This window comes from Chiloscyllium punctatum, unplaced genomic scaffold (genome assembly GCF_047496795.1).
Source record: "Chiloscyllium punctatum isolate Juve2018m unplaced genomic scaffold, sChiPun1.3 scaffold_264, whole genome shotgun sequence".
NCBI classification, from domain to species: Eukaryota; Metazoa; Chordata; class Chondrichthyes; order Orectolobiformes; family Hemiscylliidae; genus Chiloscyllium; species Chiloscyllium punctatum.
Window position 1 is genome coordinate 78,597 of NW_027309998.1, and position 14,203 is coordinate 92,799.

Consider the following 14,203-nt stretch of genomic DNA (forward strand, 5'->3'; position numbering starts at 1 on the left):
GATTATAAGAGGCACAGAGTGAGTGAATAGTCAGAGACTTTTCCTCCTATGGAATAAATGGCTATTACAAGGGGGTGTAATTTTAAGGTGAATGGAGGATAGATAAGAGGATAGAGAATGGGAGGTGGTTGGAATGCACTGATAATGGTGGGAGTAAAATTAGACACATCCGGGACATTTAATAGACTCTTGGACATTCACATGTGTAAGAGTGAAATGAAGGGTATGTAGTTTAATTTGATCTTACAGTTGGATAAAAGGTTGGCATGAAATATGCCAAAGATACAAAGATAGGTGGAGTTGTGGACAGTGAGGAAGGCTGTTGTCGGCTGCAGAGGGACTTAGATATGATGCAGAGCTGGGCTGAGGAGTGGCAGATGGAGTTCAACCCTGCCAAGTGTGAGGTTGTCCATTTTGGAAGAACAAATAAGAATGCGGAATACAGGGTTAATGATAGGGTTCTTGGTCAGGTGGAGGAACAGAGGGATCTTGGGGTCTATGTACATAGATCTTTGAAGGTTGCCACTCAGGTGGATAGAGTTTGTAAGAAGGCCTATGGAGTATTATCGTTCATTAGCAGAGGGATTGAATTCAAGAGTCGTGAAGTGATGTTGCAGCTGTACAGGACTTTGGTTAGGCCACAGTTGGAGTACTGTGTGCAGTTCTGGTCGCCTCACTTTAGGAAAGATGTGGAAGCTTTGGAGAGGGTGCAGAGAAGATTTACCAGGATGTTGCCTGGAATGGAGAGTAGATCGTACAAGGATAGGTTGAGAGTTCTCGGCCTTTTCTCGTTGGAACGGCGAAGGATGAGGGGTGACTTGATAGAGGTTTATAAGATGATCAGAGGAATAGATAGAGTAGACAGTCAGAAACTTTTTCCCCGGGTACAACAGAGTGTTACAAGGGGACATAAATTTAAGGTGAAGGGTGGAAGGTATAGGGGAAATGTCAGGGGTGGGTTCTTCACCCAGAGAGTGGTGGGGGCATGGAATGCGCTGCCCGTGGGAGTGGTAGAGTCAGAATCATTGGCGACCTTTAAGCAGCATTTGGATAGGTACATGGATGGGTGCTTAATCTAGGATAGAAGTTCGGCACAACATCGTGGGCCGAAGGGCCTGTTCTGTGCTGTATTGTTCTATGTTCTATGTTCTATGTTCTATGTTCTATGAAATCATGGCCGAAGGGTCTTGGGCTGAACTGTTCTGTGCTCTGTCTGGTAAACTGGGTAATAAGCTCAGATCAGTGTAAAAGGATATGTCATTCAGGAGGAGCTAGTCACCTGGATACAAAATTGGGCTTGATGGTAGGAGACAGAGGGTGATGGGAGACATGTTGTTTTTCTGACTGGAGACATGTGACCAGCGGTGGAGTGGGTCCCCTGTTGTTTGTCATTTGGACAAATGGTTTGGATGGAAATATTGGTTTCCTGGTAAGTAATTGTTTTGGGTGACACTGAAATTGGTGGTAAACTGGACAGTGGAGAAGGTTATCTATGATACAACAGGATGGACAGTACTGCTGGGATAGTGGGCTGAAGAATAGCAGATGGAGTTTAATTAGATAAAGGTGAGGTGTTCCATTTTGGTGAAACAATCCAGGGTGGGACTTGTACAGTTAATGTTCGGGCCCTGGGTAGTGTTATCAGTCAGAGACCCAGGGATGCAGGTACACAGTTCTTTGAATGTGGTGTCACAGGTAGAAAGGCTGGTGAAGCAAGCATTTGGGATGGTTACCTTCATTGGGGAGAGCATTAAGAGTAAGAGTTGGGATGTCATGTTGTGGCTGTAAAAGACATTGGTGGGGCCACCATAAAAACATTGTTGATCAGTGGGCAGAACTCATCTAGTTCACTAACCTCCTTTAGGGAAGGACATTAAATATTCTAACTTGGTCTGGCCGACATGTGACTCCAGACCCACAACAATATGGCTGACTCTGAGCTACCCTCTCAGTAATTAGCAGTGGGGTCAAAGAACGTTGTTCCAGGCAGTGACACTTACATCCCATGAATGAATATATAAAAATACCTATGTCCCTCCCTATCTCTGCAAACCCCTCCAGCTGCAGCAATCCGTCCTGGCTTTGTCACACCCTGACCACTCTCTGTAACAATCTCACCACCTCCAGCACCTTCACCTCTCCCTGTTCCTATCGTGTCAATGAACCCTGACCGTGGTTCCCCTTCCCCCAGCCCCCCTCCTGCGAGCAGACCCATTGCAATCCATTAACATTTACTCCTAAAGCACACTCTCACTTCAGGATTTTAAGTACTTTTTGGTGATCTTCTCAGCCTCATAATCTCGTATGATCCCTTTTGTCCTGAGTGAGGGATCAGTGGGAATTTCTTGCTGAGGTTTTTACTGTTTCAATGGAATGTCCTTTTGTTGAGTATTTTGCACTGTCCCTTCAAATGTTTTCCACTGTTCATTTACAGGCACATACTTCAGTCTGTTTAGCCTGTTTACCTTGGTCAGTTCTCCTCTCCAACTCATGTCATTGGCTATTTTTGTTTTTAGTTGTAGCTTGTCCTTTCTGTGAGTCACTTTAAAACTTTATATTTCTTTAAACTGCACTTTATCACAATTTCCCAGAGGATCTCTCCAGGTGACATTACTCATTCACTAAGTTTCATTACACGGTCGCTCTGCGATAGTTATGTCCCTTAACAGTTGCACAATGTGTTTTTCAAAGAAACACTGAAAAAAAATTAACCGAACTCCTCTTCCAATATCAATGTTGACCGTGTGATTGTCCCAGATTATACAAATATTGAAGATTTCCAAAATTATCACAATGCCTTTGTTAAAAAATTCCAATGAGTTCCTGTTTAATGCAGTGATGAGCAATGAAATGCTGTTTGGTGGCTAAAACTGTTCTGCTGCTTATGTCCTTGGCAAGGAGTAGCCAGAATGTACATTCAGACTGACTCTACTTCATGATCTGAGGACAAATGCTTTCTCTGTAATGCCTTTGTTATACATTATTGTTAGTGTTGCCCATTTTGCCTGAGTTTGCACAAGATTACGAACCACTGAATATTTTTGTTCACCCTGTATCCATGTCTCCCTGGTGTCTAAATCTCTTTTATCTCTTTATCACAAATCCATCGACCTTATTGCAGCAACGTTGTCCGTTCAAAAAAAAACATAATATACTCTCTTCCACAATTTTCTGTCACAAGTCTATTTTCTGATGTACAATTTTAGTTAAACTCTGTCCCATCCTGTTCCTTTCTGCTTGTTTTCAGCCACATTCCCATGCTGTTCCATTGCTTCACCTTTTCCCTTTGGATTAGGAAAGCTCCTTTCACCTGCATCCTCTCTGTCAGTTTAATGCCCTGTCCATAAACCTACCGACATGATTGGCCAGGACACTGGTCCCAGCACAGTTCCAGGGGGACCATCCTCATAGATTTTTTTTTAAATCAGGTATGGGAAGTGTGAGTCTCTGACTGACCAGCCTTTCTTGCCCAGTCCCAGAAGCCCTTGAACTGAGTAACTTGCTCGGCCATTTCAGAGGGTAATTGAGAGGCAAACCCTTTGCTGTGGGGATGTCGTGCAGACCACGTGAGGATGGGCAGATGTCCTTCTCAAAAGGACAAGGGTTTGGATTTGTCGTACATCAGTAATGGTTTCATATATATTTGTGGACTGTTAATTATTATTTTTAAAATTATTGATTTCACTTGTCTCCTTTTCAGATGGTGGGATTCAATCCTGCCTCCCCTGAACATTAGCTGAGGTTTTGGATGCATTCACTCACAATAATACCACGAGGCCATTACTTCACCTGCTCACTGGGTGCTCATCCCTGAGCACTGATACCAGGGCATCATGAAGCTAAACCCATTCTTCCAACACAATTGTGTGATCCTGACATCTTCCAGCAATCTGGGACTATTACTTAATTTCGCTCCATTTTCCAGATCTCTGTGGAACTCAGTGCCATTCTCCATGTGTAACCCTCACTGCATCTGTTTAATTTCCCATTCTGTCTATTTCTCTGTCTCCTGTGGGTATTCAGGAAAGTCCTGACTCAATAGCCTTCCCAGCTGCTGGGTGGGTCGTCCATCACCTCATTGAACACAGTTGGTCTGCCAGAGAGAGACAAAGGGAAAGGAGATCTGGAGCCTTCAATAAATTCTGTAGTGAGGTAAGGTCACCCACAGTGCACAGAGCAAAGAACAATGAGACGGCTCCAAACATCTGTGAACACAACATGACATAGATACAGTGCTGGAGGGGAGTACAGTACACACACACACCCCAGGCTCAATCCCCACCCCAATGTAAGTTCTGTTATATTAAAACTCACTACTCTGCAACAGTGTATCTATGGCATGTCTTGTGGTCCAGTGTCTTCAATAATTTTTAATTCCTATAACAGATCCTATCGCTGTAACCTCTCCCCTTTCCGATCGTCCCTCCACATATTTTAAATGTACTGCATTCCAGACTACCATCCCTATCCCTGTAACTTGGTTCAGTGTCTCCAACATGCCTTATCTCGGTAGTCTCCTCCTTCAATAATGTAAAAACAAGGACTGCAGATGCTGGAAACCAGAGTCTAGATTAGAGTGGTGATGGAAAAGCACAGCAGGTCAGGCAGCATCCGAGGAGCAGGAAAATCGGTGTTTCGGACAAAAGCCCTTCATCAGGAACAGAGGCCATGAGCCTGCAGAGTGGGGAGATAAATGAGAGGGGGATGGGGAGAAAGTAGCATAGAGTCCAATAGGTGAATGGGGTGGGGATGGGGGTGATAGGTCAGAGAGGAGGATGGGGGAAGGTAGCAAAGAGTACAATAGGTGAATGGGGGTTGGGATGGGGGTGATAGGTCAGAGCCGAGGGTGGAATGGATAGGTGGGAAGGGAGATAGGCCGTTAGGACAGGTCATGAGGGCGGTGCTGAGCTGGAAGGCTGGAGGTGGGGTGAGATGGGGGAAGGGGAAATAAGGAAACTGGTGAAGTCCACATTGATGCCCTGGGGTTGAAGTGTTCTGAGGCGGAAGGTGAGGCGTTCTTCCTCCAGGCGTCGGGTGGTGAGGATGTGGGGGTGGAGGAAGCCCAGGACCTGCATGTCCTTGGCAGAGTGGAAGGGGGAGTTGAAATGTTGGGTCACAGGGCGGTGGGGTTGATTGGTGCGGGTGTACCAGAGATATTCCCTAAAGTGCTCTGCTAGGAAGCGTCCAGTCACCCCAATGTAGAGGGGACCGCATCTGGAGCAACGGATACAATAAATGATATTGGTGGATGTGCAGGTAAAACTTTGGATGTGGAAGGCTCCTTTGGGGCCTTGGATGGTCGTGAGGGGAGAGGTGTGGGCGCAGGTTTTGCAATTCCTGCAGTGGCAGGGGAAGGTGCCAGAAAGGGAGGGTGGGTTGTTGGGGGGCATGGAACTGACCAGGCAGTCATGCAGGGAATGGTCTTTGCGGAAAGTGGAGAGGGGTGGGGAGGGAAATATATCCCTGGTAGTGGGGTCTTTTTGGAGGTGGTGGAAATGGCGGCGGATAATTTGGTTTATGCAAAGGTTGGTAGGGTGGAAGGTGAGCACCAGGGGCGTTCTGTCCTTGTTTCGGTTGGAGGGGTGGGGTTTGAAGGCAGAATTGCGGGATGTGGACGAGATGCTTTGGAGGGCATCTTTTACCATGTGGGAAGGGAAATTCCGATCTCTAAAGAAGGAGGCCATCTGGTGTGTTCTGTGGTGGAACTCGCCCTCCTGGGAGCAGGTACGGCAGAGGATTTGGGAATAGTGGTTAGGAATTTTGTAGGCGGTAGGGTGGGAAGATATGTAATCTCGGTACCTGTGGGAGTCAGTAGGTTTGTAAAAAATGTCAGTATCAAGTCAATTGTCATTAATGGGGATGGAGAGGTCCAGGAAGGGGAGGGAAATATCAGAGATGGTCCAGGTAAATTTAAGGTCAGGGTGGAAAGTGTTTGTGAAGTTGATGAATTGTTCAAACTCCTCGAGGGAGCACGAGGTGGTGCCAATGCAGTCATCAATGTTGCAGAGGAAGACGTGGGGAGTGGTCCTGGTGTAACTACAGAAGATGGTCTGTTCTACATAGCCAACAAAGAGACAGGTATAGCTGGGACACTTACGGTGCCCATGGCTACCCCTTTGGTCTGGAGGAAGTGGGAGGATTTGAAGGAAAAATTGTTAAGGGTGAGGACAAGTTCAGCTAAACGAATGAGAGTGTCGGTGGAAGGGTACTGTTGTGGCTTGGAGGTCCTGGTTATGGTGGATGGAGATGTAGAGGGATTGGATATCCATTGTGAAGATGAGGCATTGGGGGCTGGGGAAACGGAAGTCTTGGAGGAGTGGAGGTTGTGAGTGGTGTCTCGAACGAATGTGGGTAGTTCTTGGATTTTGGGATAGGACAATGTTGAGGTAGGCAGACATGAGTTCGGTGGGGTAGGAGAATGCTGAGAGAATGGGTCGGCCAGGGTGGCCTGGCTTGTGGATCTTGGGAAGGAGGTAGAACCGGGCAGTGGGGGATCCCGGACAATGAGTTTGGAAGCTGTGGCTGGGAGATCTCCTCCTGAGGTGATGAGGTTCTTTATGCTCTGGGAGATGACGGTTTGGTGATTAGAGGTGGGTCATGGTAGAGGGGGTGTTCAGAGGAGGTGTCTTCAAGTTGACATCATGGCTTCAGCAGTATGGAGGTCAGTGCACCAGACTAGCACAGCACCCCCTGCTGGTTTGATGGTGAGGTCGGTATTGGAGCAGAGGAAGTGGAGGGCTGCACATTGTGAGGGTGAGAGGTTGGAGTGGGGGAGGGGGTTGATAGGTTGAGGCGGTTAATGTCTCGGTGGAAGTTGGAAATGAAGAAATCGAAGGCAGGTAATAGGCCAGCGCGGGGTGTCCAGGTGAATAGAGTGTATTGGAGGGCAGCAAAGGGGCCCTCAGAAAATAGGCGGGAGTCTTCATTGTAAAAGTAAGCTCTGAGGCGGAGGTGGTGGAAGAAGCGTTCGATGTCACGGAGTGTATTAAATTCATTCATGTGTGGACGGAGGGGGATAGAGGTGAGGCCTTTGCTGAGGACTGATCATTCGTCCTCAGTGAGGGGGAGGTCAGGGGGAATGGTGAAAACTCGGCAGGACTGCGAGCTGGGACCAGGCGTAGGTGTGGAGCTGGGGGAGGCGACGGAGCCTGTAACTGGAGTGGGTGTGGTGTTAGGGGGAATGGAGATGGAGTCATGAGTAGGGGTGGGGTTCCCCTCAGGGTTCTGGGGGCAGGGATTGTGACGGTGGGACTTGGGGGTGGTGTCAGCAGAATGCAGATGAGTGGTGTTGGTTGGGGCGGAAGTGGTGGCAAACACGGCAGTGGGTGGGCGTGGAAGTCACTGAGTGTGTGACATCAGCGATGATGTGAGGGGCGGAAGTGATGCCACTTGTGGTGTATAAGGAATTGTGAGGGGCGGAACTGGCATTTACTTTATTTTAACCAATAATTTCCTGTCACAAATCTGTTTGACAATGTCGTATTTTAAATAAACTCAGTCCCTGACTGTTTCTTTTGGTCTTCATTCACATCTCCACGGTGTTCCAATATTTCAACCTTTCTCTTTGGACTTGGGAATTTCCATTCACCTCAGACCCTGTCCCCCTCCTCATCTGTGTCCATTTATAGCACACTGCATAATCTCGTAACAGAGGAGCCTATCCCAATAAAATAGCTCAGTCCTCCCTGAGTACTGGTAGTAGTGCTCACTGGTCAGGACCACTTCTGATGATACCATTGTATGATCCTGATACATTCCTGCACTCTGCTGATATCACTGTCTCTCTCCATGTGGTATCTCACACTGTGTGGGTCTAATTGCTGCCTCTGTCAGTGTCTCTCACTCTTGCAGCTACTCCAGATCCTGAGCCAACAGCATTCTCCACTCCAGAGGGAAGCAACTGCACAGGCCATGCATGGAGACTGGGAATTTCCAGATCTCTGTGGGACTCAGTGCCATTCTCCATGTGTAACCTTCATTGCATTAGTCTAATTTCCCATTCTGTCCACTTCTCTGTCTCCTGTAGGTATTCCTGATGTCCCTGACTCAGCAGAATTCCCAATTCCTGTCTCGTCCATCACCACATTGAAGACAGTTGTTCAGCCAGAGAGAGATGGAGAGTGAGATCTGGAGCCTTCAGTAAATCCTGCAGCCGGTAAGATCACTCACAGTAAACAGCACAGGGTGGAGTTAGTGGACTTTAATTCAGATACTGAGGGGATGATGTTGGAACAATGCTGGGCAAGGAACATGAGAAAATTCTCAGGCTTCATTATCACCATCTTGTCTATAAATTCATCTGTTCCACAGAACCCTCCCTATGTCTGTCAGTTTCTCCATTTTCTGTTTCATCGATACCACTTCCCCTATCTCTATCAGCCCCTACAATCCTGCTTATCCCTGTAAGCTCCTCATATCAGTAAAACTCTCCAAGTTTCTGCCTTTGCCTTTAATCCCGGGTTCTGTCACATCTCTCCTTAACTGAAGAAAAACAACTCTTCAGTTCCTTAAGCCATCCTGGTCAGTGTAGTCCTTTCCAGACCTGAAACACCTCCCTGTCTTTGTGACTTTTTTGAACTCCTACTACCTTCATGATCTCTGTGACCTTCCCGTCACAACAACAAAAAAGCTCTGTACCTTAGTAACCTCCTCCAGCTGTTAGACTCCTCCTTGTCTCTGGGCACAAAGCAGAGTGACCCTGCTTCTCTCATAAATTAGTTTCTGCATTTCTAATGATGACTATGAACTCTTCCTGTCTCTAAAATGCACTCAGTCTCTGTAAACTCTGCTGGTCCCGATTGATGTAATTTCCTTCGGTAACTACAAACCTTTATAGCTTTCGTCTCTTCCAGACGCGACCACACAGTTTATTTTTATAACCTCTATGAGCGATAGAGTCGTAGAGATGTACAGCACAGAAACAGACCCTACGGTCCAACCCGTCCATGCCGACCAGATATCCCAACCCAATCTCGTCCCACCTGCCAGCACCCGGCCCATATTCCTCCAAACCCTTCCCATTCATACACCCATCCAAATGCCTCTTAAATGTTGCAATTGTACCATCCTCCACCACATCCTCTGGCAGCTCGTTCCATACACGTACCACCCTCTGCGTGAAAAAGTTGCTCCTTAGGTCTCTTTTATATCTTTCCCCTCTCACCCTAAACCTATGCCCTCTAGTTCTGGACTCCCTGACACAAGAGAAAAGACTTTGTCTATTTATCCTATCCTATCCATGCCCCTCATAATTTTGTAAACCTTTGTAAGGTCACCCCTCAGCCTCCGACGCTCCAGGGAAAACCACCCCAGCCTGTTCAGCCTCTCCCTGTAGCTCAAAACCTCCAACCCTGGCAACATCCTTGTAAATCTTTTCTGAACCCTTTCAAGTTTTACAACATCTTTCCGATAGGAAGGAGACCAGAATTGCATACAATATTCCAACAGTGGCCAAACCAATGTACTGTACAGCCACAACATGACCTCCCATCTCCTGTACTTAATACTCCTACCAATAAAGGAAAGCATACCAAATGCCGCCTTCACTATCCTATCTACCTGTGACTCTACTTTCAAGGAGCTATGGACTTGCATTCCAAGGTCTCTTTGGTCAGCAATACTCCCTAGGACCTTACCATTACGTGGTAAAGTCCTGCTAAGACTTGCTTTCCCAAAATGCCACACATCGCATTTATCTCAAATAAACTCCATCTGCCAGTTAGCACATTGGCCCATCTGGTCCAGATCTTGTTGTCACCCTCTTCACTGTCCACTACACCTCCAATTTTGGTGTCATCTGTAAACTTACTAACTGTACCTCTTATGCTCGCATCCAAATCATTAATGTAAATGAAAAAAGTAGAGGGCCCAGCACTGATTCTTGTGGCACTCCACTGGTCACAGGCCTCCAGTCTGAAAAACAACCCTCCACCACCACTCTCTGTCTTCTACCTTTGAGCCAGTTCTGTATCCAAATGGCTACTTTTCCCTGTATTCCATGAGTTCTAACCTTGCTAATCAGTCTCCCATGGGGAACCTTGTCGAATGCCTCACTGAAGTCCATATAGATCACATCTATCATCTGCTCTCCTCAATATTCTTTGTTACTTCTTCAAAAAACTCAATCAAGTTTATGAGACATGATTTCCCACGCACAAAGCCATGTCGACTATTCCTAATCAGTCCTTGCCTTTCCAAATACATATGCATTTTGTCCCTCAGGATTCCCTCCAACAACTTGCCCCCCACTGAGTTCAGGCTCACCGCTCTATCATTCCCTGGCTTGACCTTATCACCCTTCTTAAACAGTGGCACCACGTTTGCCAACCCCCAGTCTTCTGGCACCTCACCTGTGATTATTGATGATACAAATTTCTCAGCAAGAGGCCCAGTAATGAGTTCTCTAGCTTCCTACAGAGTTCTCGGGTACACTTGATCAGTTCCTGGGGGTTTATTCACCTTTTACCATTTCAAGACATCCAGCACTTCCTTCTCTGTATACCTGGATGTTTTGCAAGATGTCACCATCGATTTCCCTACAGTCTATATCTTCCATATGCATTTCCACAGTAAATACTGATGCAAAATATTCATTTAGTATATCCCCCATTTTCTGCGGCTCCACACAAAGGCCGCCTTACTGATCTTTGTGGGGCCCTATTCTCTCCCTAGTTACCCTTTTATCCTTAATATATTTGTAAAATCCCTTTGCATTCTTCTTAATTCTATTTGTCAGACCTATCTCATGTCCCCTTTTTGCCCTCCTGATTTCCCTCTTAAGTATATTCCTACTTCCTTTATACTCTTCTAAGGATTCACTCGATCTATCCTGTCTATACCTGACATATGCTTCCTGCTTTTTCTGAACCAAACAATCAATTTCTTTAGTCATCCAGAATTCGCAATATTTACCAGCCTTCCCTTTCATCCTGACAGGAATATACGTTCTCTGGATTCTCATTATCTCATTTCTGAAGGCTTCTCATTTTTCAGCTGTCCCTTTCGCTGCGAACATCTGCCTCCAATCAGCTTTCAAAAGACCTTGCCTAATACCGTCAAAATTGGCCTTTCTCCAATTTAGAACATCAACTTTTAGATCTGGTCTATCCTTTTCCATCATGATTTTAAAACAAATAGAATTATGGTCGCTGTCCCCAAAGTGCTCCCCCACTGACACCTCAGTCACCTGCCCTGCCTTATTTCCCAAGAGTAGGTCAAGTTTTGCACCTTCTCTAGTCGGTGCATCCACAAACTGAATCAGAAAATTGTTTTGTACACACTTAAGAAATTCCTCTTCATCTAAACCTTTAACACTATGGCAGTCCCAGTCGATGTTTGGAAAGTGAAATACCCCAACCGTACCTACCCTATTATTCTTACAGATAGCTGAGATCTCCTTACAATTTTGTTTGACAATTTCCTTTTGACTTTTGGGGGGTCTGTAATCCAATCCTAATAAACTGATCATCCCTTTCTTATTTCTCAGTTCCACCCAAATAACTTCCCTGGTTGTATTTCTGGGAATATCCTTCCTCAACACAGCTGTAATGCTATCCCTTATCAAAAATGCCACTCCCCTCCTCTCTTGCCTCCCTTTCTATCCTTCCTGTAGCATTTGTAACGTGGAACATTAAGCTGCCAGTTCTGCCCATCCCTGAGCCATGTTTTTGTAATTGCTATGAGATCCCAGTCCCATGTGCCTAACCATGCCCTGAGTTAATCTGCCTTCCCTGTTAGGCCCCTTGCATTGAAATAAATGCAGCTTGATTTATTAGTCCTACCTTGTCCCTACCTGTCCTGAATGTTTGACTCACTTCTGTTCTCAGCTGTACCCGTCTCAGATCAAACTCCCAAATCCTCCCTGTGATTGTTATCACGTCCCATCCCTGCATTCCTCCAAATCCCTGTAAAGTCCTCCCATTCCTAAAACCCGCCCTGTATATGTCACCTGTCCCAGCTTCCACAACCCTCCCTATCTCTGTAAGACACCCCCCCCCCCACACACCCCCCGTCCCAGTTACTACAGCCCACTGTATCACTAAATGCCAGTAGTCACTATAATATCAGAGTAAGGTGTGAAAGCAGGAATACAGTACTGGGTTAAATGATCAGTCGTGATCATATTGAATGGTGGGACCCACTCTGGTCAAATGGCCGATACCTGGTCTTCTTTCCTGTGCTTCTCTATAAACTTACTATCTATATAACCTCCTTCAGTCCCCACAGCCCTCCCTATCTCCATAAACTCCTTCAGTCCCCACGACTCTTCCTATCTATGTAACCTGAATCATTCCCCACAAACCTCCCTAACTCCATAACCTCCAAAAGGCCCCACGACCCTCCCTATCTCCATAATCTCATTCTGACCCAACGACCCTCCCGTTCAGAGTAACCTCCTTCAATCCCCATGATCCTCCTGATCTGTGCAACCTCCTTCAGACCCAACAGCCCTGCAGATCTCTTTGGCCCCTTTCAGGCCCCACATCACTCCCTATCTCCATAATGTCCTTCAGTCACCACTGCACTCTCTGTGTCCATAATCTCATACAGTCCCTACATCACTCCCTATCTCCATAATGTCCTTCAGGCCCCACGACCCTCCTTATTTCCAAAACATCTATTACCTGTTGAACCTGTAAGCTACCTTTGTCAGATTGATAAACATGAACTCCCATAACCCTTTCTGCTGCCAGTCTGAAACCAAATCGTGTTAACCTGACAGTAGGTCGTGAGCTGAAACATGTTTGAAAGTATATCTCAGTGAACAATAACTGGACCCTTAGAAACACTTTTCATAAAAAGAGAATGTGTTTTTTAACCTGTTGGATTTTATTTTTATTGGTGTGAATATAAATGGCAGAATAGATACGGGTGTAGGAGCGGCTGTACCGAGGATATGGTTTATTTGAATTTTCAGAAACCTTTACACAAGTTTCACTAAAGGCTAAAGAGTAACTTGGTAGAGAATAGGGCACCTTAACTGTCAGGAGGTGCGTGATATATTAGACAAAATAGTGTTGTTAGCATTTACTGTGGAGAAAGACAGGGAAGCTCAGGAACTTGGGGAAATAAATAGTGATGTCTCGAAAAAGATCCTCAACAGAGAAGAAAAAGTGCTGGAATCTTAAAACAAATAAAGGTAGATCAATCCTCAGTAGCTCATTAGGTCTATCCTTGAATATTCATTGGAAGTTAGGGAAGAGATTGCAGTGAGCCCAACAGAGATATTTATATTATCAACAGACACAATGAGTTACCGGAAGACTGGAGGGTGGCTAATGCTGTACCATCACTTAAGGTCTGCAGGGAAAAGCCAGGAAATCATAACCCAGTGAGCCAATGCTGGGTAAGTTGTTGGAGGAGATTCTGAGAGAAAGGAGCTACATATATTTGGAAAGGCAAGGGCTGATTAGAGATAGTCAGCATGGCTTTCTGAGTGGGAAACCGTGTTTCACAAACCGGATTGACTCTTTGATGAGTTGACCAAGCAATAGATGAAGGCAGAGCAGTCAGCGTTGTCTACATGAACTTCAGCAAAGCATTTGACAAGGTTCCAAGGGATGTCGAACATCAAGAGGAAGAAGGAAGCGAACTTAAGTTTGAGGAACCAAGGATCAGAAGCTCTAGAGAGTTATATGGGACAGCACGTTGGCTCAATGGTTAGCACTGCTGCCTCACAGCACTCGGGATGCGATTTCAATTCCAGCCCCATGCAACTGTCTGTGTGGAGTTTGCACATTCTCCCCATGTCTGCGTGAGTTTCCGACAGGTGCGCCGGTTTCCACCCACAGCCCAAAGATGTGCAGGTTAGGTGAATCAGCCATGCGTTGTTCAAGAAAGGGAATAGAGGTAATCCTGGGAATCACAGACCTGTCAGTCTTCTGTCTGTGATGTGCAGATTATTGGAGATGACTCTGAGATACAGGATTTATGATTCCTTGGAAAACCATAGTTTGATTAGAGGAAGTCATCATGATTTTGTAAGGGACAGGTCATGCCTCACAAATCTTATTGAATCCTTTGAGAATGTGACAAAACACATTTATGGCTCATTGAGAAAGTAGAGAGCATGGGATACAGGGAAACCTGCCTGTCTGGATACAGAATTCCTGGCCCATAGAAGACAGAGGGTGATGACAGATGGAAAGCATTCAGCCTGGAACTCAGTGACCAGTGGTTTTCTGCAGGGAGAGGTCAAAAACTC